Genomic DNA, 16,945 nt, shown 5'->3' with positions numbered 1-16,945 from the left:
CACTGAGCACTGTGGGCAGTGCTGGAAGGATGCAAAGAGAAACGAGATGCTGGTTGTTGACTATTATTAGCCCAGAGGAGAGATAAGACAACTGCTTTCATAATATAAAGGGACAGATAAAGGGCTGAGGAAGCTCCAAAGAGGGAAAGACCCCATCTTTAGGGAGAGAATCAGAAAAGCCTTCCTGGTCCTGGAAAGATAAGTAGGATCTGCAGATGTACTTTAAAGATCCTTCTAGGCAGAGAGAACTAAGTGGGCTAAGGCATAGAGGCTGGAAAGCTCTGATCTGTCTATAAAATACTAAATCAATCTGTCAGAAATGTTAGATTTGTAAAAGAAAAAAAAAAGGGCAAGCATGGATAAGTGGATGGTCCCAACTCATTGGGACTTTGATGTAGACAAAGAGCTTGGAGAGTTTAGAGAATCATTAATGATTGCTAAGTGGAGCAGTGATTGAGCAGTAGTACAGCAATGCTGAGTGGGTGGTACGTGAAGGCCAGCGTAATGGACACCACCAAGGCTCTGTCAAGTGCCCAGGTCCACCCAGGTTTCTTTTGCTATTTCTCTAAGTCCCCCTTCCTGGCTTCTGTATGCTTTGCTTCTAATAGTTCACACTTCTGACTTTGTTCAGAGGACTGCCTTTGGGCTCCAGGGGGCACTTTGACAAAACAGGCAGAGTGCTGAAAATGCTGGGGAATTGGCATCTCTGGGGACAGCCCTTAGCCAGTGGCTGACAGTGTGGTGACATGAAAGTCCAGCTCCCTTGCCTCCTGTTGGCACAAACTCTGAGGTGTAATTTACACTCCGAAGTTCCCTACAGGATCAGGCTGGGGCTGGGATGGGTGCGAAAGCTCATCCTCGCATAGTTTCTTCTCTATCTGTCTTACTCCCTGCACCTCCTTACCCGTTTCTCCCAGAAGCAGTCCCTTAATACATTACTTGCTCATGAATCCTCATCTCAGGGCCTGCTTCTGACAGACAGGTTGGAATGAGAAGGCTGCTAAGGTAGGGCCAGTTAGGAAGCTGCTGCAAAACTCCAGGCAAGAGGCCACAGAGGCTGGTGCTAAGACAGTGGCTCAGTGATAAAATCAGGGAAGAGAGAAGAGAAATATTCCAGGAAGAAACAGACAACACCTTTAGAATTTGTGGGGTAGGGAGAAAGAGGAGTCAACCAAGAGTGTATAATTTCAAGCCTAGGTAACTGGATTCTGTTGGATCCAGTTGGAGAACCTCCAAAGGAAGAGCATATTTGGAAGGAAATCAAGTTCAGTTTAGAGATATTACTTTTGCAGTAACAAGGGGAGAATGTGGTGTAAGTGCTCAGCAGCTGGCAGGAAGATGTGGCGTTGGAGACCTCACTTTGGTGGTCATGAGCACTGAGGTAGGCACTAAAGCCATGAAGTAGGGGAAACTTCCAGAGAGAAGCCGGGCTTTGTGTCCATCTATGGTGGTCCCCAAGGAGGAAAACACTGTAAAGTTCAGGTGCAACCCCAACAGTGGGCGTGACAGGTATGGGATAGATCGGAGCTGACTTCTGTACCAATGTCTACCTTAAAAAATACTCATTGAGCACCTGGCCCAGAAACTAATCTCCATACTTGTTCACAGCCCCTCCCTCAGAAAGGTGTCTGGAAAGCGTTCAGGGGCCTGATGCACCCCAGAGAATAAGCTGTGACAGTTCTCGAGGACGTTGATCTGAAGGGGACATTGCCTTTAAAGGGGAATTGTTAATGAATCTGTTATTTTAATCTAAAACTCTTACCACGGGATTTCAAGGCCAGGCGAGAACTGAGAGGTCATTTAGTTTATCTGACAGACAAAGAAGCTTGAGACTAACAGTTGCATGGCCAGTTGTGGCTGGATCATGACCAAAGAACTCACACCTCCTAAGTCCAGTGCTGGTCTCGTTCCCACCCAGCGGAGTGCCCATCCCCCTCCCGTGGTCACTCCCCTGCCCCTGGACTGCCATTTACATCCTGGTGATAGGTGGGAAGCTCTCAGAATGGAATCACTTTTCCAAATGAAATGATGACTTATATCTACTAGAGCATCTTAGTATGTCACAGGATTATTTTTAAGGATCTACTAAGATAAAGGGTGTGAAAATGTTTTAATATAGAAGAATCTACTCAAATGTATCAACATTTACAAAATGCAAAATGTCTCTACTTTCTACATGATGAATCCACGTGATGATTATAGATATGGATGGATTAGGATCATGAAATTAAGGGAAGCCACCAGACCCATGCAGTATTAAACACTCTTCCTTCATTTGCACTCACTCACAGTGGATTCCAAGCAACAAAACTTAAATCACTTATATCTATTGAAGGGAAATCATATTTAAACCCAAGCTCCTGGCTAATTAAGCCAATCAACTGTCCCTGCCATGAAATAATCAAATTCACTACATATACTGGTCAGCAAATATGGGCTAGACCTTGGTATGATGTTCTGGACTTACAGAAATGAAGCACACTATATGCTCTCAGGAAGTCACAGTCCAGCAGAGGCAAATTTGTAAAGAAGCACTTAACATACAATGAAATAAGTGCAATAATGAAGAATTGTGCAAGGTACAGTTGTGGCAAAATAGGAGTCCTGGCTCTCATGGGTCAAGGACTTGATTCACAGAGTTGTTAGCACTTGACATAGAACTTGGATGAGTTGGAGATGAGCCAGACAGGAAATACAGGGCTAGAGGATGTCATTTCAGGAAAGCCAATGACAATAGCAAAGTCAAGGAGGTAGGTATTACTTCACTGCCTTCAAGAACTGTAGTGGATTTAGTATCAGACACATATTTGCTAAATGAGTGAACGACTGAAAGACTGAGCAAATGTCAGTGGCAGACAAAGTGAGAAGGGAGAAAGGGACCAAATGAGTTAGGGCATTCTCTGCCAGGATGGTGTGCTGGCCTTATTTGCTCGAGGACACTGGTTCTCAAAGTGTGGATTCTAGACCTGCAGCAGCATGATTACCTGCAAAATTGTTATAAATGAAAATTGTCAGGTCCCAACCCTGACCTATTGAATCAGGAGCTGTGGGAGTAGGACCCAAGAATCTGTGTTTCAACTGGACCTCCAGGTAATTGGGATGGATGCTGAAGTTAGAGAACCATTGCTCTAGGCACAAGGAGAAAGTAAAAGTTGAAAGAACATTTTATGGGAACAAAGAACTGTATTAATTTATTGGCTCTAATAGGAAGAAAAGCATTGATGTCTCTCTACCAAAATGCTAGCTCAATCCTCCAGAAGTGCTCAGCCAGAGCCATCTGGGATCCTGCCTGGGTCTTTTCAATCAAGTCCTCCTGTCTCATCAGGTAAGTAATCTTGTAGAAACAGCACCTCATTACCCTCCATCAAATAAGCAGTGAGCAAGCACTTTTCATTTGAGAGCTAGATGACTGAAAAAGATTTGTCTGGGGCAATCGCAGTAGATGGTAGTGATTTAAGCTAAATTCAGTTCTGGAAGACAGCTGAGCGATAGGACAACTTGTGTAAAGTTTAGGCTGAGGTATCAGCAGGAATGCTGAACAGCGCACTCAAACCTGAAGTAGAAGGAATTAAATTCATTCATAGGTTCTCTTTCAAACCAATTTATATATTGAATAAAATGAAGTTTGCACTTGGCCTCTAGTCTGAAAATGAAGTCAGATAGCCCACGACTTTGTTGACTGAAAAAGCAAGCAATCAACCACCACTATCACCCTCCCTCAAAACACTAATGAAAGAAAATGGAAAAATCAGTAGAGAAGCCAAATGATTCATAAAAATCAATTTAAGCAGCATGAGATAAGCAGAAAGCTTAAATTTTTAAAAATGCAGTTAGGGCATCCAACAATTCCAAATGAAAACGAACATCTTTACACAAGACTCCAAATAACCTTGGGCAATTACATTGTGTAGGATTTGACCACACAAACCATGGTTAAAATCTAGGGAGATATCTTTGGCTGGAGACACATAGTGGACAATAAATGGTAAAAGGAGTTTGGGGGTCAGCACACTGAATGAGGGCTTGGGGATGATGGACAGACAGGTCCAAGGGTCGCTGCTGTGTACGTGCACTTGTCGGAAGCTTCCCTTTTCACCATGACACAAACTGCCCACTGCTCTGTCCCCCGCAGCTGGAGCTGGTGTGGAGCTGACAGAGCACATAGTCGATAGGCAATTACAGTAATCGAATCTTGGAGAAAGTGACATCAGTGTAAATAGCCTACTCCCAGTTGGCCTGTGATTAACGTGACAACAACTTGGACATAATTCCCTCCATGGAAGCAAAGGCAGCCTAGTCCATTGGAATAAAACTGAAAAAGATTGTCCTACTCTATTCATCACACGAAAACCGTCAGTGAGTATCAGCTTGAGAGGAAACCTAGGATGCAAGGAATAGGTGGGTGCCCCTAGAAATAAGAGAAGAAGCCTATGTTGGAAGGACCCAATATCTTCAAAAATCTTCATGCAGTAGTCCCCACTTATCTGGAAGAGATACAGGTCATAGCCCCCACTGGAACCACAGATAGCACCGAATTCCCTATATACTATGTTTTTTCCTACACATTCACAGTTTTTCACTTAAGGCGGTAATACACAGCTTCTCTTTGGTATATCCAAATTGCCAGTGTCACTACTCTTGTGCTTTGGGGCCACTATTAAGTAAAATAAGGGTAACAAATACAAACACTGTGTGATACCATGATAGTTAAGCTGATAACCAAGGGGCAGGAGGAGCAGGAGTGTTTGCAATGTGGATACCCCACACGAAGGGATGATTCAGACCCCGGGCAGGATGGAGCGGGATGGCACGAGATTTTATCATGCTACCCAGAACAGAGCATAATTTAAAACTTATGGATTGTTTCTTTGTGGAATTTTCTATGTAGTATGTTCAGACTGCAGCTGACTGCAGGTATAACTGACACTGTGGAAAGCAAAACCATGGAGAAGGGTGTGGCTACTGTATGTACGTTAATCCACTCAATCCTTTACTAAGCAGATGTTAGCATGAGCCCTATAAGAGCAGGGGTTCAGGGTGGTAAAATAGTCTTTCCGGACAAACTGGGAACAGCACATCGGTTGTGAACTCATGAGTTTTATGAACCTAGATCCTAAGTTTTTCCAACCACAAGAAGAATAAGATAATTAACTGGGACTGCCCAGGAGGCAAAGGGATGCAAGTGTGTATAATCAAAAGGATTAATGAAAAGCTTAGATCCAGCCTTAGGTATTAAAGATGGTCCCAAAGTCAATACCATGTCAATCACTATGGCTGTATGTTCATATGGGTACTCAGGAATGTGAAGACTCTCCAGACCTTGGCTGCTAATGTAGACCTTCGTCTTCATTTTGGGGCTCAAGACAGTGGCAACCACCTGAGCAACATGGGGATTTGGAATATGGTTTGAAAAGTGAGGCTCGGTGAAATGAGAGTGAGAGCCATTTATGCCAAACATGATGTGAGAGGGCCGTATCTCCCTGCCCAATGTGCTGGGGATCAGGAATTCTAATTCTCAAGGTCTTGCTTTTAGTGAAGCTAATTTTAAATTAGAGAGGAAAAGGGAGGTGGCAATTACAGCAGCTAAGGTCAAGTGTATGGGAAGCAGTTTCATATCAGAAATGGGAGAGAGTGAAAAAGCAAGCTGTATTCTAAGGGTAGGGGAAGCATTTTGGTAAGCAGGAGAGTCTCATTTTTTCATAATATCTGAGGTACTAGAGGGAGGGCAGGCATTAATTTGACTGAAGGGAGTAAGAAGCTCAGGGGCTCTGTGGGCAAGGACGTGTAGGGAAAGCTTTGGGTTATGGGTTCAACCTTCCTGGGAGACCAATAATACCCTGTAATGCCACTTCATATGTGCTCGCTCTGAGAGCTCCTGCTGACACATGTTCAGAAGGGCTGGAGGTGCCCGTTGTGTGGGGGAGAACCACTCCTCCCTTATGAGCTCTCAGATCCAAAAGGAAGCCTCAGACGCAAGTGCTTTCAGACCCCTTAAGAGAAGGAGGGGGGGGGCTGTACTTGAGTCTGAGGAGGCCTCGGTGCCACTGGTGATTGCTTATTTTGCTTCTTCTCTAAACCATCACTCCCTTGAGACCACAGTCATATAATAACTTGCAGGGACAGTGAAGACATTTTATTCTCTTCCCTGGGAGGCAGCCAATGAGAGAGAAGTGGGAGAGAGGGAGATGCTCAAATAAACTGCTCACAATGCAGGCTCAGAGGCCAAAGGCAGCTCAAGTGACCAAAGATGGCCAGGAGCTGTCTTTGGGAAGAAGCGTGCTCCTAACTGGAGGCCCCTGTGTTACAAATATCGTGATCAGTTTGGGCATACACGTGGGAGGGGAGAGACTGGGAGAGAGTCTGACTCTTTAAATGAGAAAGAAGTTAATGTTGGGAACAGTTGAGAGAAAATGTCTAGTAACACTTGGGTGCTTCCTGATATCTGGGTTGGGGATGAAAAGACTTGGCCAAGAGGCCAAAGAGAGGTGCTGGGAGAACAGCAATGTTGAGGGGGGATTTTACAGTGTTGGTTTTGGCATAGGATGTAAACCTCCCCTTCCGTGTCCTTTACATTATCTTTGCCAGACTCTAGGTGCTTATTGATGTTTCTCCACAAGTGAATTTTTATTGGGGGTCAGGGTCATCCTGGAAACAAGCTGAGTTCTGCCATTTGCAGGGACACAGGAGCCTGATGTATAAGAAAACAGCCCTCAGGGTTTTTATGGATGGCATCATTTCACATTTTCAGCCACTTTAGGGAATAGATACTATTATCACCATTTGAAAGTGAGGAAGTCAAACCTCCCAGAGGTCTAGTAAATTGCCCAAGAAGCAAAGCCAAGGTTGCACCAAAATCTTGGAGATGCTAAAGCTCACTCAATTTGCTTTCATATTAATGGTTCTCAAAGTGTGGTTTTCTGGGTGCTAGCAGCTTCAGTCTCACTGGAGAACTTGTTAGAAATGCAAACCCTCAGGCCCCTCCCCAGATTTTCTGAACCAGAGCCTCTGGGGGGTAGGACCCAGCATCTGTGCCTTGATAGACCTTCCAGATGATTCTGAGGCATGATAAAGTCTGAGGACCATTGATCTATATACTACAGTGCCTCTTGGAAAGCCCGCCCAGCACTTCAGGTCTGATGGGTCTGTGACTCATTCCTGGGAGATGACATGCCACTTGACAGCTTGAGGTGCCTGAGTGAGCAAAGCCTGCACAAAATCCAGTCACTCAGCTGTAAAATGAAATACAACCCAAAAATCTCAGAGGAATTGATGGGATCCCATTGGTGGGGAGTGTGCAGACATAATTATAGCCAGTTTGAAAGTCAAGGCAACAATGTTAAAAGGAAATTTAAATATCTTGCTCCAACATCACCCTGCCTCAGGCCACCTCAGCAGTGTCTATCTTTGGGTACAATTGTCTACTTTTTGTCTTGTCATGTCTATAGCCTGTCTTAGAAAATGGGGGAAGTGAGTCTGTTGGATTCCATATAACACAGATATACGGCTCAGGAAAACTGAGACCTCGTCTGAGCTGTAGGAAAGCAATGTGCTGTATGGAGAGTACTCCCTGGCTTTCGAGCTCTAAATTCAGATTTAGACCATTTGCAGACTCTGCAGACCATTCCCTCTGTGATCTTAGGCAACTCATATAACCTCTCTGTAAAGTAAGGATCATAATAGCATCTACTTCTCAGTTTGTCGTGAGAATGAAAGATAATGCTTGAGGCAATGCTTTGTATTGTTATCATTATTTGCATTCCATTCCCTAACCCCCAAACCTTCAAACTTCACACATATGTGCCTGTTCCTTCACATTTCCCTCCCTCTAGAGTCAGTGATTGAACACCAGACGTTCCTGTGGTACATGAATTCTTGTATTCTCTGGTCCTCCCTAGATAGCACAATGCCCTACATAGAACATGCTAAGGCTGATGGGACAGACCAGGAAGTGGAAGGATGCTTTGGTCTTGGGAGACCTGCAGCCAGTTTTCCTGCAGGAAACTCCCATTGGTTTTTAGGTCAGACAGGGCACTGGGAAATCATGGAACCCAATCTTACCACCCACCACCCCTTTTATTTATAGATAAGGAAACATAGCCCTGCCCCAAAAGCCTATTTCTTTATTTCTAAGTCCTGAGCTATTTCTTTCTTTGTGAGTTTTCCAGTGGGTAACAGGCTCTGGCAGGGGCAGTGGGGGTGGGGGGCAGTGGCTGTTGAGAAGATGAAGGGAGTAGCCCTTGGAGGATGTATCCCTGGGAAGTGAGGGCCCCTGTTGTAGGCAGTGACATTAAGCCAACCCCTGCGCTGGGTGCTGACATGGGCCATTCCTCTGCCAAATTCGCACACGCCTAAAACTGGCTCCTGGCTGGAGCTTTTCCTAATGATATTGTATAACTGGGATCTGATAGATGGCAAGTCAATGTGGAGTCTGGGGAGGAAAATGTACATTCAGAAAAATACTAAGTTTTTTAATGCAGTGTGATTACAATATATTTATAATCCCTGGACGTTGGTTAAAAAGAGTGCTAGTCTTAGAAAAATGATCATAGCCTGAATTTAAAATTATTCATAGAAATAATACCACTAATAATTAACATTTATTGGATTCTTACCAAGGGTCAGGTACTATGCTGTGTGCTTTGTATGGACTATCTCATTTCATTTCTGCAAGCGTCCCGTGGATTCAGTATGAGCATCACCCTCATTTTAAAGATGAGAATGCTGAAGCTTAGGTAGGGGAGTCTTGTGTATAGTGATGTGCCCAAGATTACATGGGCTGGACACGAACCGAACAGTCAGACTCCAAAGCTTGAAACCATTCTGCTCACTTTGCTGTGCTGTCTGCAAGGACCACCCCTTGCAAGCTGGGGGTCTTGGGCCAAATTATTCACCTCCCTGAAAGTCATCTGAAAACACTCAAATAGTCATAGTCCCGCAGGCCTCTCGGGGTTATTGTAAGGATCAAAAAAGAAAATAAAAACTGTTAACTTGCCACACACAAAACTCATTATTGTTTTTGCTAGCTTACTTTCAAAAAGAATAAAGGACACATTTATTCCAGGGCCATTAAAGTGAGACTAAAAGACCAACAGCGGTAGCAGGAGGCCCAGGGAGATGTGAGTGCTGCTCCATGCTCCACCATGAGCCTTTAGAAAGCAGCACAGCACAGTGGCACCAGTTCTGCCACTTCCCTCCCTGCGTTCAAGTCCAGCTGTTGCAGTTTATGGAAGAAGATGGCACTGCTTACCTCTTGGGGTTGGTACTGGCTGCTCTCCATATCCCCTCCTGTCTAAGATCCATTCCAGCCCTTTGCTGTATTCAGTACCCAAGAGGCTGAGGTTTACAGACTGTATCACCTAGTTCCCAGGCCCTCTAACGTCCCCTGGGATTTGGCCCACAGAAGGTGGGGAGAGAAGGGTCGGGGTATTTATTTCCTCCCACAACCTGCACGCAGCCTAGACTCACTGGGATCTTAACTGGGCGGTGGATGCTGTCCTCAGATCCTAGGAACCCTGTTCCCTCCCCTGCCCTCCTTGTTGTGATGAGCAGTAATGATCCCCACCGTCAGTAGCCTGTGGGTCTGCACCCCCCTCCTCAGTTCTCTTAATCCAGGCTGCACATTTACAAAAGTAAACAGCTCCTTTATGAACTCTCTTCAATTATACCCTTTGAATATGCCATCTGTTTTCTGTCAGGGACTCTGATTGATACAAGGTTGTGGGGAAGTTAATATGCTTAGACAGCACCTGACACATAGTAAGGGCTCCCTAAATGCTGGGGATTGTTATGAGCATCAACAACAGTGGTGGTGGTAATGGTGGTAGTAGATCTCAGCCCTCCTCAGCCCTAAGGGAAGTACATAAGCTTCTTCTTATCTTTATTGACTGAGAAATCCCAGAGCATGAAGCTCCCTCCTGATGAACCATTGAATTATCTGTTGAGAGTAATTAGCTGAAAACACTCATTTGATTTGAGGGACAGGAAAAGAGGCAGCCAATCCTGACGGAAGAAAATCTCAGAGTGGGAACCCTCCTTAGACAAGTGCCCCAACCCCCGGTAAAATATGCTGGAGCTAGAGAATAGGGAGTAGGCTTCTGGGAGGGAGCCCCCAGGCACAGCCACAGGTTGAGAGGGCACCTCTGTGTTTTGGAATGGGCTTCACCACCATTGACTCAATGACAGGGTGAACACACCCCATAACACCCCAGGTCACTTGGAAGGAGACCTGTAAAAGCACAGAGATGAGCTGGAGCATCTGTACTTTGGAATCAGACGGGGTACAAGTGTGGCGGGGGGCGGGGGAAGAGGAGACGCAGGGGAGAGGACATCCTGTTCTTGTGGGAAAACTTGGAACTGTGGAAGTTGGCCCGAGAGAAAGTATGCTTCTGTGGAGACGTTTCCCTGTCACCACAAGTGTGTAAGCACACAAGACCCACCGTTTCAGAAGAAGAAGGCTGTGTAAGCCGGGGCCCTGGGAGAAAACAGAAAACACAGTCAAAATGGGTAACCAGTGTGCATTTGAATTCAGAGGCTGTGTGCAAAGGTATGGGCAGGCTGTGGAGAAGCAGTGGTGTGATGCAGCCAGCTCAGAGTGGCCTGTGGCGAGACAGCCCTTAGGTGAGCCGTGCCCCTTTCCAGCTGCACCTTCAATGAGGTCATGTTGGTATTTTGGACATCAGCCGTGATGGGAGCATTTATGTTATGGAAATCAGCAAACCCCACAAATCAGGCTTTTGGTTTTGGTTTTGATTTTTGGAGAGCATTTACCAACATGTCACTACAAGAAGCATCCCAAGGCTATTAACACCTAGGATCTGTTACCACTTCTAGGTTGGAAGGACATAGGGGAGGGGGAGGCAGCAATTCCAGAACCTCCAGGCAAAACGCTGTGTGGGCAAGGCCTCCAGACAGTAACTGACAGGAGCTGAGGTCTTTGGCAGGGAGACAGACATAACCCATTGTAACCCCCACAAAGAGCCAGGGAAATCTTTACCAAACTTCGCTCTCCTCCTTTCTGCTCCAATTGGCCAAACCCAGTGAGAACCAAAAGGCCAGGAAGCCAGTGGACACAATTCACGTTGGCCAGCCTTCTGGGCCTGGAGGCTGAGTGTGGGAGAGCAGACCTGGAGAGTATACAGCAACCAGGCAACTCCCATGCTAGAGGAAGTTCAAGCACATGATCAGAGCAGAGATAGGCTCTGGCCCTGGGAATTTTGAGCATCTTGCAACCCAACAGTCTATGAGAAAAGATCAGATTTTTCTGAGGTCCAGAGGTCCAGGCACGTGTTTAGATGGTTGCAGTGAAGGGCAAGGCACCATGAAGAGCAAAGAAGTGGCTCCAACTGTATGGAAACCAATTTGCCTGTCTCAGTCTGGTCCACCCCAGCACAGCATCCCTATTGGAATTTGACTAAGGACCCCTGCCCCTCTGCCCCCCAACCCTCCATCTCCAGGAAGGGCCTTGGAGTCTTTGGAATTCATAATGAATCCCTGTTTTCTGGCTTCTGTTATTTAGCACATTTCAGACTAGAAAAGAAACATAAACATTTCCATGCCACATCTAATACAATTATAAGGTCATTATACATTCTGTAGCAGAAAACAGCTGTTTCAAAGATCCTTATTAGAATTTCACAGAGTTTTATTTGTTTGGGGCAAAAGAAAGCAATCTTTTAAATTATGATTTAATGAGACTGTTAAGTGTTCATCATCAAGTAGTTAGTTACTAAAGCTGCATGGAGCTTGGCTATTTGAGTTCATAAGAGGTTAACTGAGCTTTTCTCCCCACCTCAGTCCCCCTCCCCCACACACGCATACAGAAACAAAGTGACACGTTTTAATCCAAACCCTCTTTTCTCCCAAATTATGCTCTCTTCTTTTAAAGACAAACTTCATAAAGCTAAGTAGGTCTAAACTCTAAATTATTGTGGCTGAGTTAGTTTTTAAGTCAAATTCAAGAGTTTATGTAAAAATACCTTGGCTTCTAGAATTCTTCTTCCCTGTACCTTTGAAGAGGGGAGTGTCTACACTGCAATTCACCGAATAATAAAATGTCTGTGGCCAGTCCCCGTGCTGGGGGCTCTACCTGTATAGGTTCTCATGGGTTTGGTATTATTTCTCACTGGGTTGAGAAACTTTTCACACAGCCCCATTTTCTGGGGTGAGCGCTGGGGATGGAGGGAAGGAAGGATTTTGCCTGATTACCTACCAGTGATCTAATACAGATGTGTCATTTTGTCAGGCTGCAATACCATAGCAGTTAATCCACCAGCATTTATAGTAATTGCTATATCCTGCAGAAGCAGTATTGTGACACAGTGTATCCCTGGAATTCATAAGTAGGTTGTTTAAATGCAAAATAATTATTAAGCACTCATTCTTGGAATTCACCCTGAGATAAGTAGGCCTTAAGAAAATGTCTAATACAAAATGACATTTGGGTTTTAGAATATATAACCTTTTGTATTAATGGTATCCCAAGGTGTTTTACATAGTAATTGGATGGTAGTGTGGTATTTCAGTAAATGAAATGGCTCTTGGGACTGAAGTAGAGGTTTAGCTATTCTTGGATTTCAAGTTGGATTTCATTGACTTGGGGAGGTGAGGTAGAATGCCAGCCTGTTTAAAAGTAGCCCAAGGCCTTCATGAAACTTCACTGAAAACATCAGGAAGCAGAAGGGGTCTCAGAGGCAGAGAGGACAAAGCCCTCTGTGATAGATGAGGGACCTGGGTGCAAAGGTGAATCAGTAGGCCAGACAGGACTGAAAACCAGCTCTCCTAACTATGAGGGCCTGAGGCATAACCGTGTTCACGGTTCACATTTCAGCTTGACCAGGTCCTAGATGGGTAACTTAGAGCAAATTACTTGATATGGCTAGGCCTCCATTTTGTCATCTGCAGAACGAAAAATAGTAATATCTGCCAGAGTCAGGGGAGATATAAAAATAATATATCTAAAGTAACAAGTACAGTTCCTGGAACATAGTAGGTGCTTCATAAATGGTGATTAGTATTATAAATCCACATTGCCACCAATCTTTCCTGCGTGAACATTTTTAGTATCAATTTGCATCACTTATCATATTAATGCTGTTATGTTTTACAATTACAAGTTATAATTAGGCAAATATGACTCATCTGACTTTCCATGTCCAATTCTCAGCACTCCTCCCAACACATCAAGAAACAAATCAAAATGCAATTAGATGCTGACTAGATGCTAAATAGAAAGTTTATAATTTATTGTCTCGTAGAAGATTACATTGTGAAAGTGAATTGATCTCATGTCAGTAATGGAAGGGTTGGGACTAGATCTATGTCAGGCATGAAGAAGATTAATGTAGCTGCTACCCTGACATGTTTGGTGGGGGAATGTCTTCAATTGCAATGGGTGGGAGTTAAGAAACACAACCACACAGCAACAGGCTGCGAGAGAGGCCGCCTAGGGTATTGGAACAGATAACACGCTGCCTTTGTGTATATTGTAATAATATAAATATTCTTATGTGTAGACCACCCAATTAAGATCCATGGAAGTTCATTTTTAACCCCTCCAAAATATTAAGGATAATGATGAACTCTACCGAAGGAGTCATGATCAGAGGGCTCTTTGAAATGCTTCATCTCCCTGGTGTGAGTAAAGGATGTTTGACTCATTTTAAAATCAATTGATGAGTAAAATTTTCAGGAGCACATCTGCTAGGCAAAGTATGTTCTTCCTGCCAGTACCCTGCAATGAAAGTGACAGTTAGATGTTCGGTTTTTATAATGAGTAAAATTATGTGAGCAGAGAACATAATTATATATTTTTAAGAGAGCGTAGAAATACTTATAAACCTGGGCTTTAAAAATCACATTTTAAATTTCTAAATCACCTATTTCTCCAGATCAGCCATCTTTGAGGCACAAGGTAGATCATCCCACAAATATTATGGAAAACCTATCACCAGCTGCACCCTGGAAGCTGCTAGAGAAGTTGCAAAGTGTTTGTACATCGGTGACCTAATTTAATCCCTGACAACTCTGTGGACTGGAATATCATTATCCCCATTCTGCTTATGAGGAAATTAAGGCTCAGAAAAATGTACAAGCTCACAAGGCTGGAGTTCCAGGCTGACCTTCATGTTTCTTAAAACACACCACTGCCCCTTCTCCTCTTGCTGCCCTGATTGGGAGAAGCACAATGTCTCACCCCAACTGTCACAGCAATGTCCTCTTCCTGTCTCTGCCTCCCCTGTGTCCCCCATGTGTCACAAATCTGACCTTACCATGTTCTGCTCAAATCTGTGAGTGGCTTCTCATGACCAGCACATGAAGTCCAAACTCTGTAGCATGTATTCAAGACTCTTCACCATCTGCTCTCCGTATATGTCTCTACCCTATTTTCATCCCTCCTTGCCTTGCATACTTTAATGCCCGCAAAACAGTTGAATTGAAGGTCTCCGCATATGTCACCTCCACTGTCTTGTTCATGCTGTCTCTTCTCTCTAAAATGCCTTTATCTCATCTTTGTCTGGCTTGCTCTTGCTAACCCTTCAAGACCCCATTTGATTATCACCTCCAAGGACCCTTATCTGACCTCCCCCATCTTCCTTTGGTTGGCTTTGCTGTGCCTCCCCAGGGTTTTTGTAATATTCCCGTACTGTCCTTGATACATTATTTCAAAGGAATGTGCTTGACTAGATGTGTCCCTCACATCAGGGACTCTGTTACCATCTTTGTGCCTCAGGGCCTGGAACAGATAAATGCATATGTACATGAGTAATAAAACATAGTCCAGGGCTCTTAGGTGTAAGTCTAATTCTATCTTCAATATGCCAAAGCTGCGTCACAAAAGATAACAACCTTCCCTGGGCTTCATACTCAAGGAGCTCACAGTCTCAATGGGTGTGGGACACACAGACCCAGAACTAAAGGGAAATGGCAGCAAATGGTGCTCAGGGATTCCCTGAAGCACCGTCCTGTCTGGAAGCTCTAGGAAAGACTCTTTCCTTGCCTCTCCCTAGCTTCGGGTAGCTCCCAGCAATCCTTGGCATTCCTTGGTTTGCGGTTACACCGCTCTACCCCACTGTCACATGGTCTTCCTCCCTGTATTCTTCACATGGTCTTCTTCTTGTAAGGACACCAGTCATTGGTTTAGAATTTACCCTAATTCAGTTTAACCTCACCTTAGCTTAGCTAATTACATCTGCAAAGGCCTCATTTCCAAATAAATTCACAAAATATTTCATATTCTGAGGTTAAAGTGGTTATGAATTTTGGGGGGACATCATTGAACCCAGTAGCGGAAGTATCCCTCCATCTTTTCTATAGATGGCCCACTTTACAAAGTGGTTGCCAAGACCCTTCTTTACCTCCCACCCAAGCCTAGGCTGGAACATCTGCAGAACTTCTCCGGACTGGATGTCTTTCCCTTGAATCCCCAGTTTTCCCATGCCTGGGATCCCAGTAACCAATGCCAGACTTTCTTGATATCAAAGCTTCTTTCACTGGACTCCAGTCCACTTCCTGCCTCTTCCTTCTGTTTGGATGATACTCTGAACCAGAGTGGCCTCCCTCTGGACTTTTGCCTAGTGGTACTTTGCATCCTCCTGCTGTTTCTCTCACAGACTGACCTCCATGTTAAGAGCCACTGCCATCTCATATCTCCATGCATGTGCTCCCAAGCCTTGCTTTGGTTCCCACCCCATGATACACGGCCTTGCCTAGGCCTGCTGTTCCGACGGGGTCCGAGTCCTGGCTTTTCCTGAGGTGGTCTATCCCACCACTCATAAAGCCCCGATTCTAACAAAGAAATATCTTTTCCCTGAAGTAATTTTTCCCTTCCCTAAATCCCCTGTGGCTGTTGCAGCTCTCATTTATAAACCAAAATAGTCCAGATGACAAACTCCAAATGTACTAACACTTTAGCATCATAACCTGTTAAAATATTCATGGTCATCTTCCTCTTTTTAAGATATTTTCTGTTGATCAATCTGCATGCTTCCCTCTAGGGCACCTCTTTAAAATACCTATAAAGGCAAAGGTAGAGAATTCAGCTTTATTTGTGCAATTGTTGCTGGCGTGATGTACCGGAGACAGATGTGAATTTCATCTTTCATTAGCACAGTACCTATAGTCTTGTAAAAATGGCCCTGCTTATGAATGTGAGGTATGAAATTCATCTGAATATACTCTTCACCCTAAAAAAAAAGACAGCAAATTTCACACCAGGAACTTGCTCCTCTATCAGGCAATGGGGTGAGATGAGGTTTTGACAAAAATGGTAGGTATTACATAACACTCCCGTCTTCTTACAGATGCATGCGCAGCTTTAAAATAGAAACGGGAAAGCAGTGCATTGTCTGCAGAAGCAAACTATTTGAGGGAGGAGAGCAACATTCCCTTTGCCCACAAATATTAAAGTAGCAAATTATAAGGGAAGGAGAAAGATCCCTGTTGGGCATTGCAGAGTGATCTCAGAGAAAGGATGTAGGTGGGACATTATTTAGAAAGTTTCAGCATTCACGGAAGGGGGTCCACCCCTTGAGGGGCAGCTGCCTTTGAGTCAGGAGAATCTGCCCCCGTGTTCAGGAGCAGGGTCTCAGTAGCCCCTCTGTAAGGCATACCATCTATAGAAAGCATGTAGTGGGTTAAATAGTGTCCCATAAAAATTCATATTCGCCTAGAACCTCAGAATGTGGCCTTATTTGCAAAGAGTCATTGCAGATGTAATTAGGTGAGATGAGGTCATACTGGAGTAGCGTGGGCCCTAATTCCAATGGCCAGTGTCCTTATAAAAGAAGGTAATGTGAAGATGCACAGGGACAACTATGAGATGACATGGGCAGATACTGGGGTGATACAACTACACATGGGAATACCGATGGTTGCTGGGAGCCACCTGAAGCTAGGGAGTGGCAAGGAAGGATTCTCTTTGTTTGCAGCCAGTGGTTTGTGGTAATTC

Source organism: Desmodus rotundus, chromosome 7 (genome assembly GCF_022682495.2).
Source record: "Desmodus rotundus isolate HL8 chromosome 7, HLdesRot8A.1, whole genome shotgun sequence".
In the NCBI taxonomy this organism is placed as follows: Eukaryota; Metazoa; Chordata; class Mammalia; order Chiroptera; family Phyllostomidae; genus Desmodus; species Desmodus rotundus.
The sequence above is the reverse complement of the archived record's forward strand: the minus strand, read 5'-3'. Positions refer to the sequence as shown.